This window comes from Mustela putorius, unplaced genomic scaffold (assembly GCF_011764305.1).
Source record: "Mustela putorius furo isolate JIRA1106 unplaced genomic scaffold, ASM1176430v1.1 tig00000095_pilon_pilon_pilon, whole genome shotgun sequence".
NCBI classification, from domain to species: Eukaryota; Metazoa; Chordata; class Mammalia; order Carnivora; family Mustelidae; genus Mustela; species Mustela putorius.
In genome coordinates this window covers 36,069,020-36,087,845 of record NW_025421280.1, presented here as the reverse complement: position 1 = coordinate 36,087,845, position 18,826 = coordinate 36,069,020, and the positions used below count along the sequence as shown (strand labels likewise).

Genomic DNA, 18,826 nt, shown 5'->3' with positions numbered 1-18,826 from the left:
TGGGATCGAGCCCCACATCGGGCTCTCTGCTTAGCGGGGAGCCTGCTTCCTCCTCTCTCTGCCTGCCTCTCTGCTTACTTGTGATCTGTCTGTCAAATAAATAAATAAAATCTTAAAAAAAAAAAAAAAGAAACCTCAGTGGAAAGGTAAAAAAATGAATCAAATGTAAATTCTAAAACTGCAAAAATGCAATACTTGCAATTACAAAATCACATGTGGGCTTGATAGCAATCAGAGATTATTGAAGAGTTAACAAATTTGGAGCTAGATAATAGCAAATATTCAAACGGAAGAACAGAGAAGAAAAAACAAAGATGAAATAGAAATGTGTCATCTGGTGGGGCACCTGGGTGGCTCAGTGGGTTAAGCCTCTGCCTTTGGCTCAGGTCATGATCTCAGGGTCCTGGGATTGAGTCCCCCATTGGGCTCTCTGCTTGGAGGGGAGCCTGCTCCCCCCCCCCACCTCTCTGCCTGCCTCTCTGGCTACTTGTGATCTCTGTCAAGTAAATAAATAAAATCTTAAAAAAAAAAAAAGGAAGAAAAAAAAGAAATGTGTCATCTGGGAGATGCTGGGCTGGGCTGGCTCACAGAGAAGAGCATGCAACTCTTGGTCTTGGGGTTGTGAGTTTGAACTCCATGATAGGTATAGAGATTTTTAAAAGAAAAATAAATAAATAAACTTGGGGTGTCTAGCTGGCTCTGCTGGTACAGCCTGTGAGTCTTGATGTCAGGGTTGTAAATTTTAGCCCCAGGTTGGGTGTAGAGATTATTTAAAAGCAAAATCTTAAAAAAAAAAAACAAAAAACAAACAAAAAAAAAACGCCATCTGGAAATAGTGGTGCCATCCTCACAATGCTGTGAAGGGACTTAGGGCTACTAAGTAGCACACTTAAAAATGGTTAAAATGGTAAATTTTTTAAAATGGTAAATTCTATCTTTTGTATGTTTTACCACAATTGGGAAAAAAAAAGTACACAGTCTCAGTGACCTTTGGGACTATCAGAAGATCTAACAGGCCCAACAAGAGAAAGGAAGAAGAATGTGGGCAGGAAAAAATATTTAAAGCATATGAAGACTCTGTATTTTTTCCCACAGCTACACATATGCACATGAACTCATGGAAATAGGCCATAAGGATGTAGTCTATGCTCAGAGTTATTGCATCAGGAAGTCAGGGAAGGGAGGAGCTGGTCTGCTTGTTTTGTGATTCACTGATTTTTACAAGGAATGTTTCACAGCTACATACATTTTTATTGTTTTATTATTTTTTAAAATTTTATTTATTTGAGAGGTAAAGAGAGAGAGAGCCAGTGAGAACACCGGGGGAGGGAGAAGCAAGAGTCCCTGCTGAGCAGGTAGCCTGATGCGGGGCTGGATCCGAGGACGCAAGGATCATGCCCTGCGCCAAAGGCAGTCACTTAACCAACTGAGCCACCAGGCGTCCTAATTTTTAAATTGTGGTCAAATACAAATAACATAAAAATATACCATCTTAGCCATTTCTATGTGTACAGATCGGTGGTATTAATTGTGGTCATATCATTGGGCGACCATCACCGCCATCCGTCTCCAGAACTCTTTGCATCTTGTAAAACTGATACTCTGTCCCTATTAAACACTAACCCCCAACTCCTCCACCCCTGACCCTTGGTCACCTCCACTCTGCTTTCTGTTTCTATGGATTTGACGACTCTAGGTCCCTCCTGTAAGTGGAATCATACAGTGTGTCCTTCTGTGTCTGGTGTCCCTCATGGAGCATAATGTCCTCAAGGTCCATTCATGTTGTAGCAGGTGTCAGAACGTCCTTCCCTTTTTTTTTTTTTTTTAAGATTTTATTTATTTATTTGACAGAGAGAGATCACAAGTAGGCAGAGAGGCAGGCAGAGAGAAGAGGAAGCAGGCTCCCTGCTGAGCAGAGAGCCCGATGTGGGACTCGATCCCAGGACCCTGAGATCATGACCTGAGCCAAAGGCAGAGGCTTAACCCACTGAGCCACCCAGGTGCCCCCGGAATGTCCTTCCTTTTAAGGTTGAATAAGAGTCTAGTGAGTGTAAACATTAAAGGTGACTTTTTAAACAGAAAATCATATTAGCACAAAAGGAAAATAAAGGTTTCTGCTGAAGGGGTGGCTGGTAGAGGAGATACGGGCTCAGAGGTGACGTTAGCTGTCAACCAGCTCCCCACCCCAGCTCATCATTACGAAACCCATTCCCAAACACAATCATCCCCTCCAGCAATGCTACTACCCACCTTCCAGGGCGGAGACAACTGTGGGTTCCAGGCTGCACTCTGATGGCACCTTCTCCACCCAACCTGGTCTCACATCTGCCCTCCTCTTTCCCACCAGCTGGCCACTGGGCCCCTCTGCCACTTCCTGGTGACGGCATAGATGGAGGCAGGTTCAGGTAGGGCCAAGGAGCCCCAAAAGCCAGGCTGCTTTCTGGGACAGCAGGCCTTGCCCACACCTGTAGCAGGAATTGCCCAACGTACCTGGGGTGCTGGTACCGTGCCAGGTGCCACCCAGAGAGGTTTACCCACGGCAGGCCCTGCGCCAAGTGCCCTGCCTTCCTACCTCGGAAATGTTGTTAGACATGCCCTGAGGAAGATGCTGTCGGCATCCATAGTTCCTTCTTCCTTTAGGGAGAGAGAATGTGTGTGTGGTGGGGAAGGTGGGGGGGGGGGAGACGGGGAGGGGCAGATGGAGAGGGAGAGACTCTTGAGGAGGCGTCATGCCCAGCACAGAGCCCCACGCTGGGCTTGATCTCATGACTCTGAGATCATGACTTGAGCTGAAATTAACAGACACTCAACCCACTGAGCCACCCAGGTGCCCCCGTGCCCCTATTTCATGAATGAACTGAGTCTCGGGGACCCTGAGTCATCTACCCAGGGTCACCCAGCTGGCATCTCAACTCTGCTCCACACCACTGGGCATCCGAGATGAACCCAGGCTCACGGAACCTCAGCTCCTCCACAGCTCCTCTGGCATTCTTGGAAAGCAGAACCTGCCTCTGAGCCCGGGCTCCACTCCATCTCCACCTGTCTGCTTTGCACTCTGCCTAGTTCCGTGGGGACACATGCCCCCCCTTCCATGGCTAATTGCAGTGGCCAATTCTTTGTCTATGTATTCATGACCCCTGATTGCATATGGGACCCCTTGTCCGCCCCTCCTTCCAAGAGCTGTAGCATCCTGGTTCCCCTCTCTGCTGTTCTGTCTCTAATCCATGCTGGTCTTCCTCCCCTTTGGCCCCCAATCCAGTCTTGGACCCCCCACTGCCATCTGCTGTGCCTGGAAATCGCACGCGCCTGGGATCTGCCACGGGCACAGGTGCACGGTGGGTTTCCGATTCCCGCAGCGCCCAGGTGTCTCTCCCAACAAACCTGACAAGCCCGGAGCACCTGCCCGCTCCTTGCCCAGACACACCACGATCAAGATCAAGTCACCCTGCACCAGAGTGTGCACTCTTCCTCCCCAGGCTTCTTGGCCAAGGTCCCACCTTCCACCCAGCCTTTGCGGACAGGAATCTGGGAGATGTCCCGGAGTCCACCGCGCACAGCCGGGCCGCTCGGCCCCTCCTCGCCTGCTGCAACCGTGTCCGCCTGCCACGTGACCACGGAGCAGGTCCCTTCCCGCTCATGGCCCACAGCGACGCCCTCTCCTCTCCTGTCACTAACTGGGCCTTCCTCCCCGGGCTCCCAGCCTCGGGTTTGGCCCAGGCTGCCCTTCGAACCTAAGAATCACAGCCTTGGCTTGAAATCCTGCAAACGTTCCTGCCCCCCACAGCGCTGTGTCCGGGCTGTTCCCCCTACCAGTAATGCCCTTTCTGCCTGCCAAATGCCTTCCGCTTCTTCAAGACTCTGTTCTCACCCTCGGTGGCCAGGAAGCCCTGCCCAGTGTCCCTGGGCCGGACTGGGAGCCTCCCCTCCATCCCTCCCACAGCCGGGTCACTGGTCGGCCCCAGCCTCTCCCATCTGCGCACTACGCACCCACCAAACTCCTCCAAAAGGCTCGCTTTGTTTTTCAGCATGTTTATTTTCAGAAGAAACTTTCCCTCCCTCTCCTACAGAGAAAGTCAATGTCACTGCCCGACAGTAGCCATAAGACAGATACAATGGAAACAAGATGACATTCAGTCCTGACCAGAGCTGGATACTGGCGAGGCTGCCAGTCCAGTCGGTCAGAGTTCTCCTGGTTCGAGGGGGAGGGTGAAAGTGCCTGTCACCTAGGCCATAAGGTACAGTGGGGGCGTGGGCGGGTCCCGCTGCGAGGTCGCCAGCAGGGAGCCAATACCGTGACCCCTCCTTGAGCGTGGGCGGTCCTTGGGTTTCAAAGGTGACGGAAATGTTTCCCCAAGAGCTCCTCAGTGGCTGAGACAGGGCTGAGGAGGGACATCTTCAAGGGCAGGAGGGTTGAGGATGTTGGGGTGGGCAACTGATCTGGGAACTCCCTGCCTGGCAGGAATTTGGGGATCCGCAGCCCAGGCGTGGGTGGGGCCAAGAAGAGCCCTTGTGGGGGAATCCAGGATGTGGGACTCGGAGAAGGTGCCTTCTGAACGCATAAAGGGGTGATGCTGGGGAAGAGCAGGGCCTTGAGGGCTCTGGAGCCCCAGCATCCCCCAGGCACTGCCTCCCTGCCCCGACTGCCATGCTTCTGAACGTGGGCCCACGCCCTTGTCCAGGTTCCAGATCACACAGTTGCCAACCGTGAACTTCAGGTCCACACACCTGGGCAGATCTGCTCCTGGGGGGTGGTCTCTGGCCAGCAGCCCCTTCTGTGAAACTCTCACCTGCCCAGAAAGGGGATGGAGCCTGTGCGGGGTGCCTGTGAGTACTGGTCGCCCTCTGGGGGCCTGGGCTGGGGTCCCAAACCTCATGGGGTGAGCAGAGAAGGGCCCCCCTGCCAGAATGCCAGGCTGTCCGCGGGCCCTTTAAGGACCAGAGGTGTTTGCGTAACTAGAGGCCAAGCTGCACTTCTTCTCCAATGATGACCATGACCGACCGTTGGGGGCAGCCCCTCCTCTCAGATGGGAAGCACACAGATGCGGCCAGGGGGGTGCAGGCAGGCTGAGTCCTCGTCCCCACCCTCTGTCCCCACCCTCCGCAGCACACAGCTCAAAGGACAAGCCTCCCCTCCCCCCGACCTGGTCCCCCCAGGGACCTCCTGCAGACACCACCCACCCACATCCATGGTTCTCAGCCAGGGTCTGTGGCCAGATTCCCAGGGTCCGGTCGGATTTCAGGAACATCACTCTAATGCAATCCCCGGATATCTCTTTGTCCTGAGTCACTATTCGCTGTTCCTCCAACCCTTCAAAGTAAGTAGCCTGCCTGTTGCTGCTTCTAGGAAGCCTTCCGAGACTTCCGGGCGCACCATGGGCTCTCCATTTGGTCTGCTTTATTTTGCCTTGTAACAATGTATCTCTATCTATCTCCCCAAAGAATGCGGCAGGGGGCTCTGGGAGGGCAATCAACGGGGTCCGAATCCTGGCCGTGTCCACTGTCCACTCCAACTCAGGCCTCGGTTCCAACAAGACCTCCTCAGAAGACAAGACCCAGGTTACATCAGCACAGCAATGAAGAATGCCTTCGCAAGCTACAAAGAAGATGCTACTGAAACATACAAAGGGCTTTCCAGAATATTTCAGGAATAATAGAGGCATCCAGTCTGTGTGTCCTGGGCAAGAGCAAGCTACTCCAGATGAAAGCCAGTGGCTTCAAATGTCCACGTAGTAATGGTTTCTAAATATTCTCCGCCCGATCTCTAGGCAGTATTTGAGCAATGCTGTGCAAGTGACTTATGTACTGGTTGGATTTCCCAAGGTCCCAAGGCACGACCTCTTCACCTATTTCCAGAAGTTTAATCAGTGTGTTCACTTGGTCCTACCTCTACCGCCCAACGCTGAAACAGGTTGAAACCGGTAAGCAGCTCCTGCCCTCTGGCTTGCTCCTGTCTCAATCCAGAAGTTACTGCAAGCACCTTTGACAGGTCATCAATGCCAAAGCCAAAGCTCTGACGGGTACCCACAGCCCCACCCTCGGGAAAGTGATCTGAAAATCTGCAGCCCCAACGGCCAGCTTCACTAAACGTGGGACCAACCAGTCAGGCATGTAAGCGAGAGACCTCGTTCCCTGAGCGCATCCCACAGCTCTTGGATTTAATGAGCAATTCCTATTGCCTGCATCACAATATTTCTCGGGAGTTATATAAATTTCAGGGCGTAAAAAAAAGCTACGAGTGTCAAAATTCACAATCAGTCCTTTGCCAGGAAGAACGACCTTAGAGGAAGCACAGGCATGGGTATAACCTGGCACCCCCCCCCTCCGAGAACCGCCTCAGTCTGCAGACCCGAGGGACCTCTGGACTCTCAGTGGAGGAGAAACAGGACGTCGGTGTTAGAAATGAAGCATCCTAAAGGGTCATGGCATTCGCCTGGGGTTCATGGTCTATCAAAAAAATTTCCTTCTTATTCAAAAGTGAAAGATCTGAAATCTATGAAGAGGGGAAAAAACAGGACCTCCTTAGAAAGGCTCGGCCCCCCTCCCCCCCACTCTCAACACGCTTGTGGAAAATTCTAGGACTATGTGGGGGAAAGTTCTAAGTGTCCTGCCTCAGAGTCTAAATTGCCACCAACTGCTTCTGTCATCCACATTTTGCAGCTGTGTAAACTGAGGCACAGAATCGCCCAAGAGCACAAAGGAGAAGGCAGGGGGTTGGGTTATCCCGCCCGTCTGCAAAGGCTGCCTCCTTGTCATTGCGGCACACTGTGTGCCTGGAGCTGAGGTCCAGGACAGGGTGAGGGTTAGGGGTGGCAAATACTATACATTTTATTAATTAATTTCATTATGCCCCGTAGTGGAAAGAAAAACAGGTTAGGGGAAAGAGATCAGGAATTGGGCAGTGGGGGCTGTGATTTTAAACGGGAAGCTCAGGATGGTCTCCTTAAGAAGGTGATGCTTGGGGCGCCTGGGTGGCTCAGTGGGTTAAGGCCTCTGCCTTTGGCTCAGGTCATGATTCCAGGGTCCTGGGATCGAGCCCCACATTGGGCTGTCTGCTCAGCAGGGAGCCTGCTTCTGCCTCTCTCTGCCTACTTGTGATCTCTGTCACATAAGTAAATAAAATCTTTTTAAAAAATTAAAAAAAAAAAAGAAGGTGATGCTTGAGGGGTGCTTGGGGGGCTCGGCTGGTTAAGCATCTGCCTTCGGCTCGGGTCATGATCCCTGGGTCCTGGGATAGAGCCCCCGCACTCCCTAATCAGTGGGGAGCCTGCTCTACACCCCAGCTTGCGCTCTCTGGCTGTCAGATAAACAATAAAATCTTAAAAAAAAAAAAAGTGTTTCTTGAGAAAAGAGATGAGGAAACCATGGGCATAGACCACTCCAGGCAAAGGGAACAGGCTGTGCAAAGGCCCTGAGGCTGGGCCACAGGCAGTAGCTTCAAGTGATCCAGATGAAGCCCACAGGGCTGAACAGAGGGGCATGCGGGAAGACATGAGGGCAGGGAGGTGACAGCCCTATATTAAAGCCCACCCCAGTCAACAACACCGATGGAAAAATGAGATCCAGAAGCCCAAGTCTGCAGAGCTTGTCCTGCCTACTCTCTCCCCTTCTGTCTCTGTCCTTGTCCCCTGAATCTAAGAGGGGAGTCAGTCTCCCTTGCTCCAGCTGTAGCTCCATGGGCCTGCCAGGATCATTGTCATAGCTGAGCCGGGGCCAAAGGGAGCTGCCCTTAGGCGCACCCATCCCCAGTTTGGAGAGGGGTGGGTGGGGAGGACAGTGGCAGCCACAGGGCCCGGGCCCAGCGGGACCACCGATGTCCCTTCCAGAGTCCAAGTGTCTGCATCCTCTCATTAAAGCATCTGAAGCTGGGGCGCCTGGGTGGCTCAGTGGGTTAAAGCCCCTGCCTTCAGCTCAGGTCATGGTCCCAGGGTCCTGGGATCAAGTCCCGCATTGGGCTCTCTGCTCAGTGGGGAGCCTGCTTCCTCCTTTCTCTCTCTCTCTCTCTGCCTGCCTCTCTGCAAACTTGTGATCTCTGTCTGTCAAATAAATAAATAAAATCTTAAAAAAAAAAAAAAAAGCATCGAAGCTGCCAAGGTTTGGGGACACGCCTGGGTCGGTGGTGAGGGTGAGAAGGGGGACAAGATCCAGGCAGCCAGGCCCTCGCACATGCAGGGAGTGGGGGGCTGGGTCCTTTCTCCTCCACCTGGAAACGGAGTGTTGACAGGCTGATGGCGGGACCATGCTCGGTATACAGTTGCATTGGTTTGGGGCCACCTGCCATCTCTGTCCCCTCCCCGAGAGCATCCTGTTCCATACGGAGCTCTGTGCCCTGCCTGGCCTGCCCACCGGGTCCCCGCTGCCGCCCACCCCCTCCTCCTGCAGTCTCCTCTCTGCCTCCGTAGCCCCTACCTGCGCCCTCTCCCTGGCTGCTTCACTTCCTCGGGGAAGTCTTCAAGGTCAGTGGAGTTCCCATCATGGGAACGGGTAGACCTGCCCACCAGGATAAGGGGTGGATTCTCTTTCTTCCTCCTGCCAGCCTCCTGGGCCACCAGGGTTCCTGGAATGACCCCTGCACTTAGGGGACAAAGCACCCCACAAACTGCAAAGCGATGGGGCTCCACAACCTCTTACCCTTCAAGCCAGGACCCTCCCAGGGTCTGCTGTCGTTGGACTGGGGCCCCCTGAGACCTTCGGTCTCTTCATCTGCCCCTCTGCCCACGCTCCCCCCTGCTCACTTCAATCCAGCCACGCTGTCCCCTTGTTATACCTCCAACATGCCCGACCAGCTCCTGCCTGAGGACCTTTGCACATGCTGGTGCCTCTGGTTGGACTGCCCTTCCTCCAGATGTCCACCTGGCTCTTCCTCACCCAGGTTTCACACCCATATGTGCGGCACGTATAAGTGACAGATACGGGGGTAGACAGAGGTGGGGGCAGGGAGGCGGGGGGGACAAGCACAGGCTAGAGGGGCTCTCTCCAGGGTGTGGATGGTACGGGCTTGGCCCCTCCTCAGATTCACAGTCATGGGATCCTGGAGCAAAAGATGGGATTGGGAGCCCAAGATGGGGTAGGGAGAGAGTTGAGCTCCTGCCCATTCATTGTGGGGAGCTGGTGGGACCGTCTCATATTAACAAAGGTATGAAGTTGAGATCGAAGGAGGAGAAAGACCTCCTCTATGCCACTCTGGCCTGAGCCCATTCAAAGTGTGGCAAAGAAGGGCCCATTCTGAATGGCTTGGGGTGGAGTAGGCAAGACAGCCAAGTAAGGGAGGGAGACCTCTCTCACTGAATTATTCAAGCAGAGGATTCAGAGATGCAGCCGAGCTGACCATTTCCTCCTTTTTGAAGCCCTTGCTCCCTGGCTCCTGGCTTGCCACCTACTGTTTCCTTGTGCCCTCTCTCTGCCCAATTCCCCCCAGGTGGGGGTGTCTCCCAAGCTCCAAGCTTGCTTCTTCAAAGCCCACCCTGCACCTCACATCCACCTGGGTGTCTAGCAACATCACAACTTTCAGATGCACCTGAGCCTGCTCCCCAATAAACCACCTGCTCCCCAATCAGCCGCTGCTCCCCCACCCCCACCGGCGCTCTCTCCAGGACCTCATCACTTCTTCATCCTAACCTCCATCTGGACCAGTGAGGTTGCTTCCAGGCTGGTCTCTTAGCTCCTCCACATCCCTGTACCCTGGTCTCTCCACCCTGTTCCCTCTGAATCATCCTTAGTAACTCACCAATGATCACCTCCTCCAAGAAGCCTTCCCTGGGGAGACTCACCCCGGGATGAACCAGCCACACTCCTGCGGGCTCCCTCCCCCCAGACATCCAGGCACCTGGATGCCTATTAGCATTCAGGTGCTTATTAGCAGCGGGTGCTGTGCTCACCTCTGCGGTGATGACTGCTATTAGTCCCATTTTACAGAAGCAGCTGAAGCAAGAAAAAGGTGAAGTCACTAGCCTGCGGGCACCGAACTCAAGCGGGCAGGACAAGGTCAAAGGCAGCCTCCAGACAGCGGGAGAGAGGACAGCCTGTGGTGCCCAGATAAGAGGAGACTGTCCCCGGGCGTCTGCTTTCCTGTGGGCATCCCGAGGGTGGGGGGAGGCCCATTCCTCTCTCCCCCTCACCTCCTGGCCAACTAGCCCAGGGGCTCCTGTGCCGAGTGATCACTCCAAGCCAGGCGCTGGGCCAGCCGAACACTTTACACGCCTGACTCACTCCATCTGCAGAAGGCCCTGGTCTGGAGGTGGCCACAGTTACACAGCGCCCCCATTTCTCAGAGCAGGAAATGGGGGCTCATTAGGCTGTGAACTCCTGCTGGCTCTGGTGCCCTTCCCCAGTCCCTCGAGGCCAGAGGCCGCCACTGGGATCAGCCAAGCCCTTTCCTAGCCAAGACGTCCTTGGATCAGAACAACACACCCAGGGATAGGTTCTACTGACCCATTTTACAGATGGGCAAACTGAACCTTGGAAAACTCTCCCTGGGGGCTCACGAGGCCAGTTCCACCACCAAGTGTCCCAGCTCATTTCTACCGCCTCTTCGCTCCCCTCTCAAGACACCTCCACTGGGAGCAGGTGTGCTGGGAAAGGAGGCAGGGAAGGTCCCAGCTTGGCCTGTGGGGACTCAGGTGTGCTGAGTGAGTCTCCCGGCACCCATGCCCCAGCCACGTTTATTCACAGCAGCTGCTCTTGAAACGGCCCTGAGTGGAGCCTGGGGACCCTGGGACCTTCAAAGACAACCCCACACTCCAGAATGTCTTTCTCCGGCAGCCTCCCTAAAAGAGATTCAGGTCACTAGACTGGAGCCAGCTTGACCCCTGCACTGGGCCGCGGGAGACCTTGCCTGGGTGTGGAGTCCGTCTCCAGGTGCCTCCTCCGGGAGCCTCCCGGGCCTCCGGGAGCCTCCCCGGTCAGGTGGCATTTCACAGGTTTTGCAAGTCAGACTCAGCCACGATGGCCCCACCCCACCTGCGTCTCCCTCAGTTTCCCCATCTCAACAAGGCAAGGCCCGTGCATACTCCCAACTGCCAGCTCCAGAAATCTCCGCTCGGGTTCCTTCACGCCCCACTTCTGAGCAGGCAGGGAACACAGAGCATGTTCTTCTGCCAAAACGCACCCCTCCTCCCCGCGTCACCCCCTTTCCACCACCCCTTCCGGCGGGGGCCAAACCTGCAGCCTCCTGCCGGGCTTCCTCCCAGCCCTCCCGCGCACAGCAGGGGCTCTTCCTAAGACACAGCAGGACCGGGTTACTCACTTTGCTCGGCGTCGCTCCCGTGACCCCCCCAGACTTGAGAATGGAATCCACTCACTCCCCGCCATCTTCGAGGCGCGGGCCAACCTCTTCCCACCTCCAAGCCTCCCTCCCGGAGCTCCAGCCAAGCTGGCCTCTTTTCTGCCCTGCAAACACACCATGCTGGGCCCTGCCTCCAAATCTTGTCGCTTCTTGGGCCTCAAAAGCCCTCGCGGGCTGGTCCACTCAGGCCGGGATGACACCCTCTCGGAGAATCGCTCCCTGACCCTGACTCCATCTCCCCGAGGTGCTGTCCTCCCCGCACTCGGCGCGGGCTGGAGTGATCGCAGCCTGTTTACACGGTGGCTAGCCGTCTACGCAGCCGGGCTGCGAGGTCAGGGCCCCGACTGCATCCCCGGCGCGGGCACGTCGGTGGCGCCCAGCAGGTACTCCGCATGGTTTCCCCGGTGCCCGACCCACCCTCGCGGCGCGCCGCTCGCATTCACACGCCCGGACTCCCCCGCGTCGCCGCGCCGGCTCGCCCCGACTCCCTCCGGCCCGTTTCGCAGCCTCGTCCCCGCGCTCGCGGCGCGCCGACCCTCGGGGAAGCGGGTCTCTCTAGGGGCGGCGGCCCGGGCCTGGGACCGGATGGGAAGCCCCGAGAGGCCGCCCCGGGCGGGGTGATGGGGGCCGGGGCCGCCATGGCCGCGGAGGCGGGGCCGGGGCTCGCCGCGAGGGTGGCGTTCCCGGCGGCGTTCGGGGCGCGGGGCGCTCGCTTACCTGGGGGCACGGCAGGGGCGGGCGGCGGACGCGGAGAGGAAGGAGCGCGCGCACCCCGCACGCGGCCGCCGGACTCTGCTCCCAGCGCGGCCTCTGCCGTGGGGCCCGGCGGTAGGCTGGGGTTGGGGGACCGGGGCGGGGCCGGGAGGGGCGGGGCCTGGAGGGGCGGGGCCGGGGCGGGCCCCGGCGGGACGCGGGGTCCTGGCGGGGCTCGGCCCTCTCCGCCAACGAGACCGCTTCCTGGACCCCCGCCCCGCGCCGCCGGCCGGGCCTAGCTCCGCCCCCCCGGCCCGCCCCCGACCCACCCCCGGCCCGCCCCCGAGGTCCGCCAGGAGGCGCGCTTGGCGGAGATCCAACCGCAGGTCTTTTGCCTGCGCCTTATCTCTCGCCTTTGACCCCCGCGCGGCCCGCGCTCAGTCTGGCCCAGGGTTCTGTTCCGTTCGCGGCACGTCCGCTCGACCCCCTCCCAGGTCCCCTCTTCTGGCGTGGCTCTGACCAGCCCATCCGCATACACACGGCGGGCGCCCGGATCCGCGGGATCTCGCAGCGGGGCGTTGCTGGGGGACGCCCTCACTCCGTCTCAGGCCTCAGAGGCCCACTCGGGTTCCCCAAGCCTGGAGACGTCTCCCAGCTCGCAGGCCAAGACGCCCGAGTTCGTGGTTGGTGAGGCCGAAGCGTGTGCAGGAGCCAGCTGCCGGGTTGGGAGGTTGGGAGTGGAGGAGGTCAGCCAGGCAGACCCTGGTGGGGTGCGGGGGTCAGGAGGTAGAGCTGTGGAGAGAGGCAGCGTGGGTGGTGGCGCAGCGTAGCCCGGGACCCTCTCTTGTCAGGTGCAAGTGAAAGTGGCCCAGGATCAGCAGCGCCCCAGAGCGGGGAGCCTGGGCCAGCCTCGAAGGGAAGACAACGCTGGACGAGGCAGAGGTGGTCTGTGAACCCCTGTGTCCCACCTGGGGGGCTCATGATCCAGCTGCTCCGGGCTGAAGGGAAGGGGTTCCAGAGCGGCTAGGCCACCGTCTCCTCATCTGGAAAAGCGGCTTCACCTTTGGACATCAAGCCTCTCCTTGAAGCAGATCCAGGGCAGGTGGGGGAAGGCCCCACCTTCTTGGCTGTGGGGCCCCAAGCAAGTTGCTTCACATCGCTGAGGTCTGATTTCTACACGTGGGATAGCGAACCTGCGCCTCCCAACCCAGCTTCGCGTCTTTTGCACCTGCTGTTTCCTCCACCAGACTGTGATTTCCCTTTCCAAATGTGTGCATCCTTCTCCTTCAGGCCTCAGGGGCCCTCTGCAGAGCACCCCACACCGCTACCCCCAAGAGCTCCTGTGCGCATCGGGGAGAGGAAGCTGCTTTATGGCGTTTAAGGCGACATCGCCTTGCGCCTGTGGGGGCTCGGAGCCGGCAGCTGTTTCTATTCATAGTAAGGGGAGACATAGTGGAATGGGGGAGTCCAGACCCCAGGAGAGAAGCAGCAGATCCTGGGAGAAGCGAAGGGGGAAGCCCCTGAGAGAGATGTGGGCCGAGGTCAGAGAGAGATTTCAGGCGGGAGGTGGGGTGGCTGGAGGGAAGGGTCAGCCGGCAGGAAGAGATGCGGGCTGAGCTCTCTGCCTTTGGGCTGCTGCTTGGCTGCCTGATGCCCTCCTTCCCCTACCCCCACCCCATGGGTGAGCATGGAGTATTCAGGATGGGCTTCCTAGAGGAGGTGACCTCTGAACCTGCGAGGTGAGTGGAGGGGGGCATTAAGCCGAGTTAGGGTCCAGAGGTGAGTGAAGAAGAGAGGACAGCCACCAAAGGCGCTCCAGGGCTCTCCCATGAGAGACACAGTCAGACTTCATTTTTGACTCTGCAGTGGGTGCTTCTGCGGCCCAGTGGGGGAGGGGGTGCAGACAGGAGAGAAAGGAGGGACTCCAGGGCTCTGGGCATCAGGGAAGGCCGGGACCTGGTTGGCAGGAGCGGAGAAATGGCAAGTCCATTGTGGGGTGTCTGGGGAGGGGCAGCGGGGACCCAGGGGACCCTGGGACCTGAGGGAGACATGGGAAGCCCCTTGCCTTTCCTCCAGGTGTCCCCACCTTTTGCGCTTGAACGGGGGACAGAAGGGTAGGCCCGGAGCAGCAGAAGCCCTGATCCAGGTGGAAGAGGCTAGACTGTTGATTCAGACGATGGAGAAGGGGACCACGAGCCAAGCAAAGCAGGTGCCCCTAGAAGCCAGAACCACGTTCTCCCCAAGAGCTTCCAGAAGTAATGTAGCCCTGCACACACCCTGACTTGAGCGCAGGAGACCCGTTTGGACTTCTGAGCTCCAGAACTATCAGATAAATGTGTGTTGGTTTTTGTTTTTGTTGTTGTTGTTTTTTTTTAATGTGTGTTGTTTTAAGCCACCAAATGTGTCATCGTTCATCACTGTTGGAAAGGAAACTCACACAGACCTCCATTCTCCCACCCAGAGACCTGCCTGATTGCGCTCTCAGGAACCCCTCCCCCAGCACACACAGCTGCACTCCCTTTCCAAATCAGCAGCCTGGGGCCCCAACCAGGTCAGACCCCCAATCCTCCCCCCCACATCACCCACCCCTTCCAGACCTCTGATCCCCTCTGGTGGTCTCCAGGGCTGCTGCACCCTTGTTCCAGCAGGGTGAGGACTGAAATCCCAGATGTCTGTCACTGCCTCTCTGTGCCCTGCACTGCCCAACTCACGCCGGGCCTGTTGCCCCAGGCCTGTGGCCGACTGTCCTCCCTGGCCCAGCCTTTGCCAATCAAGACTTCCGTTCACAATGGCGGGGGGGGGGGCATGTTTGTGCTGTGTGACCTCAGCTGGGTGACGCAGCCCCTCTGAGCCCAGTGGTGTGCTCATCTGTGGAATGGAGGATAACCAGGAGGGACCTCCGTCTCCATGCTTCTCCAGCCAAATGGCCTGAGCCAGGGCTGGGGAGGGTTGAGACAGGTGGGATGGGGCGTGGAGAAGACTTGGCACTGATTGTTCCTTCTGCCTGGAACAGCACTGCCTGCGAGTCCTCCCTCCATCCCTTGGGTCTGTAGTGAAAGGTTCGCCTGTGCCTGATGGCCGCCCCCAGAAAATGTTCACCCCTCAAGGCTGGGGGGTTCCATTTTGATCCTCTGGTGACCGTAACGCCAGGAAGGGGGCCTGGTACACGGTGTCTCACAGATGGTCTTGAAGGGCGGGGAGAATGGGGAGCGGCAAGGTGAGAAATGAAGTCTGTTCTGGAAAGGTTCAGAAGGGAGCCTGCTGGGTGTGTCTGAGTCTGTGTGTCCTTGTCTGTGCGCCTGCAGGTCTGGGTCTCTGTGTGTTTCTGTGTTTCTTTGTGTGTGTTTGTGTGCAAGCATCTGAGCATGGACGCAGGCAGCGTCAACTTCTCTGGCTGCCTGCAGGGGTGGGGATGTGGGAGGAAGGAAGATGCGCTTTTCTCCCTGGAGCAGCTCTGCCTTCTTCTAATTCTGCTGCTGCCTCTCCAAGGGCCCTCCCAGCTCCCCAGGGGCAGCAGGCTAATCCTCTTGAGTTGATGATGCAACATCCCCCCACCCCCACCCCCGCTGGCCTGAGGTTCCCAGCAGCCAGGCAGGGAACAGCATGACTGGGCAGGGAACAGCATGACTGCATGGATGCCAGGCACACATGCTGGGAGCTTTACGGAGGTGAACATCTCCAAGCCTGTCTGTGAAGCAAGTGCATTTAAAATTCCCGTTTCACAGATGAGGACACAAGCCCAGAGTGGTGCAGTTAGCTGCCCAAGGCCACACAGCCAGAGAGGGGGCAGCTTTGAACTCAACTCCTCCTGACCTCTTATCCTCCGCCAGCAACCCCCCTTTTCTTTTCTTTTTTTAAAAAAATATTTCATTTATTTATTTGACAGAGATCACAATTAGGCAGAGAGGCAGGCAGACAGAGAGAGAGAGAGAGAGGAGGAAGCAGGCTCCCCACCGAGCAGGGAGCCCGATATGGGGCTCGATCCCAGGACTCCAGGCTCATGACCCAAGCTGAAGGCAGAGGCTTTAACCCACTGAGCCACCCAGGTGCCCCAACCCCACTTTTCTTTCCCTTTGTGGGGTTGGAGGCACCCAGGTGGGGACACAGAGGATCCTCACCCTCCCTCAGCCCTGGCAGACTCATACCTCTCACTCCCTCACTCACTGTCCGCACTTCCCTATCCCCAGGGCTGGCCTGGCCCCCTGGGGGTAATGGGAAAGGGCCCCCACACCTACCTTCCAGGCTCCTGGGTCCTTGATTCCTGCCTTCCCCCCTCCACCCCACCCCGACACTCCAAGGGCATCCGGGAAGCTCTCATTTCTCCCAATCCCCACCTGCATACCCGCAAGGTCTGTACAAACCGGCAGATAAAACATCCTGGGCCTGGAGGGGCTGTGACCAGCCATCCAATGTGGCCGGGATACGGGGCTTCCAGTGCTGGCACCAGACGGTCCTGAGCCAACTGAGGTGCTTGGTCATCCTGGTGGGAGGTGAGGGTACTTCCCCTCGGTGACACAGCAAGACTGGGAGCCCTCATGTCAACACCTGCAGATTCAAGACAACATCCCCTCTCCTGGATTTGATTAGGAGGAAATTGAGTACTATTTCATTGTATTTTAATTTTTTTTTGAGATTTTATTTATTTATTTGAGAGAGAGAGAATGAACAAGAGAGAGCATGAGGGGTGGGGAGAGGCAGAGGGAGAGAGAGAGAAGCAGGCTCCCCACAGAGCAGGGAGCACCCTTGGGGCTCCATCCCAGGACCCTGAGATCATGACCTGAGCTGAAGGCAGACGCTTAACCCATTGAGCCACCCAGGCGCCCCTTTATAAGTCTTTTTAAGATAGGAGATGACAATCTGGTTTGCATTGAAATGTTTTTTCTTTGGAACAGTCAGTACATAACATTCAAACGCTGGGCAAAGGTTTACTAGGGCCAAGAGTCCTACCCTGTCTGTCTCCCAAGTCCCCAGCTCTGGGCTCCTAGAGGCTCAATAAATTGGTTCAGCTTCCTGAAATTAGTTTTTGTGTATAAATGTATACCTCCTTTTTCTTCTTGTTGTTCTTCTTCTTTTTTTTTTTTTTTGCATTTTAAATTTTTTTTAAAAGATTTTATTTTTTAAAGTAATCTCTTCACCCAGCGTGGGGCTCGAACCCACAACCCCGAGACCAAGAGTCACATGTTCTCTTGATAGAGCCAGCCAGGCACCCCCTCTACTGTAACATTTTTTTAAAAGATTTTATTTATTTATTTGAGACAGAGATCACAAGTAGGCAGAGAGGCAGGCAGAGAGAAGAGGAAGCAGGCACCCTGCGGAGCAGAGAGCCCGATGTGGGGCTTGATCCCAGGACCCTGAGATCATGACCTGAGCCAAAAGCAGAGGCTTTAACACACTGAGCCACTCAGGCGCCCCTCTACTGTAACATTTTTAAGTCCACAGCTCAGGGGCATTAAGAAGATTCAAACACCATCCCCACCATCCATCTCCAGAACTTTCTCATCTTCCTGGACTGAACCTCTGTCCCCAAGAAACACTGACTCCCCACCCCCAGGTTCCGCAGCTGGCTTCCACCATCTACTCTGTGTCTCTGTGAATGTACCCATCTGAGGCATCTTGTATGAGTGGAATTAGTTAGTATTTGTCCTTTCGTGTCTGGCTTAGTTCGCTTAACATAATGTTTTCAAGGTCCATCCGTGTATTAGAATTTTATTCTTTTTCATGACTGAGGAATATTCCATTGCACGGATGGACCAAATCTTCTTTATCCATTCATGTGTCGATGGACACTTGGGTCGTTTCACCAGCCGGCCACTGTGAGTCGTGCTACAGGGAACATGGGGTATGGGACCTCCTGGAGTCCTTGCTTTCCAGGGATACCCAGAGGAGGAGTTCCTGGCTCGTACGGTAAAACTAGGTTCAACTTTCTGAGAAAACGGAACCTTGTTTTTTATTAATATTCCTGGGTGTCCCTTGATACCAATAGATGAAGAGGTCTCTCTCTCTCACTTTGAAAGGGAGGTCGTTTTATTTACTTATTTATTTATTTTGATAGTAGCTTTAGAGATATAACTCATATGCCATTTAATTCCCCTATTTACAACATTCTTCAGGTGGAGGGTTTTTAAGATAGTCACAGAGTTGGGAAACTATCACCATCTGGGTATTTTTGTTTGTTTGTTTGTTTTTAAGTAAGCTCTACACCCAGTGTGGGGCTTAAACTCATGATCCCAAGATCAAGAGTCGCGTGCTCTAACAAGTGAGCTGGCCAGGTCCCCCACGCCATTGTTCTTTCTAAGGGAACCAGTCCCTTCCTTTGAGGACCCTGGTGCAGAGGTGATTCTAGCCAGTGATGTTAAGGTGATGTCAAGCCATACATCCCCAGAAGAAGTGCCAGTCAGAGGGTGTCAAAGGTAGATTTTTTCCCAAAGGTAGAATTTTGCCTCGGTTCCCCACTCTGCACAGTAGCAGTTCTATCAAGCTTTGCTAATCTGAGAAATTAACAATAATGGAGTTTGCATTTTTAATTGCTTTAGGTGAGGCTGAGCGTCTCAGTTTTTTAAAAAATTATGGGAAAATACGCCTAGAAGCTTTCATTTTATTATTTTTAAAAGATTTTATTTATTTATTTGACAGAGATCACAAGTGGGTGGAGAGGCAGGCAGAGAGAGAGAGAGGCGGAAGCAGGCTCCCTGCTGGGCAGAGAGTCTGATGTGGGGCTCGATCCCAGGATCCTGGGATCACAACCTGAGCCAAAGGCAGAGGCTTTAACCCACTGAGCCACCCAGGTGCCCCATACATCTAGGAGATTTAAAAAAAAAAAAAAGTATTTAAGCAATCTCAACTCCTGATGTG

At 55.6% G+C, this 18,826-nt stretch overlaps 1 protein-coding gene across 1 annotated transcript in view; it reads right to left on the bottom strand.

Moving 5' to 3' along the window:
• The window catches only part of CERS4 (ceramide synthase 4), a 31,748-nt gene extending 19,602 nt beyond the window's left edge, over window positions 1-12,146 (bottom strand). The window contains exon 1 of the mRNA XM_045085117.1: window positions 11,999-12,146. The gene's annotated coding sequence lies outside the window, so the exon portion shown is untranslated. The remainder of the gene's footprint in view (window positions 1-11,998) is intronic.
• Window positions 12,147-18,826: the final 6,680 nt, after the last annotated feature.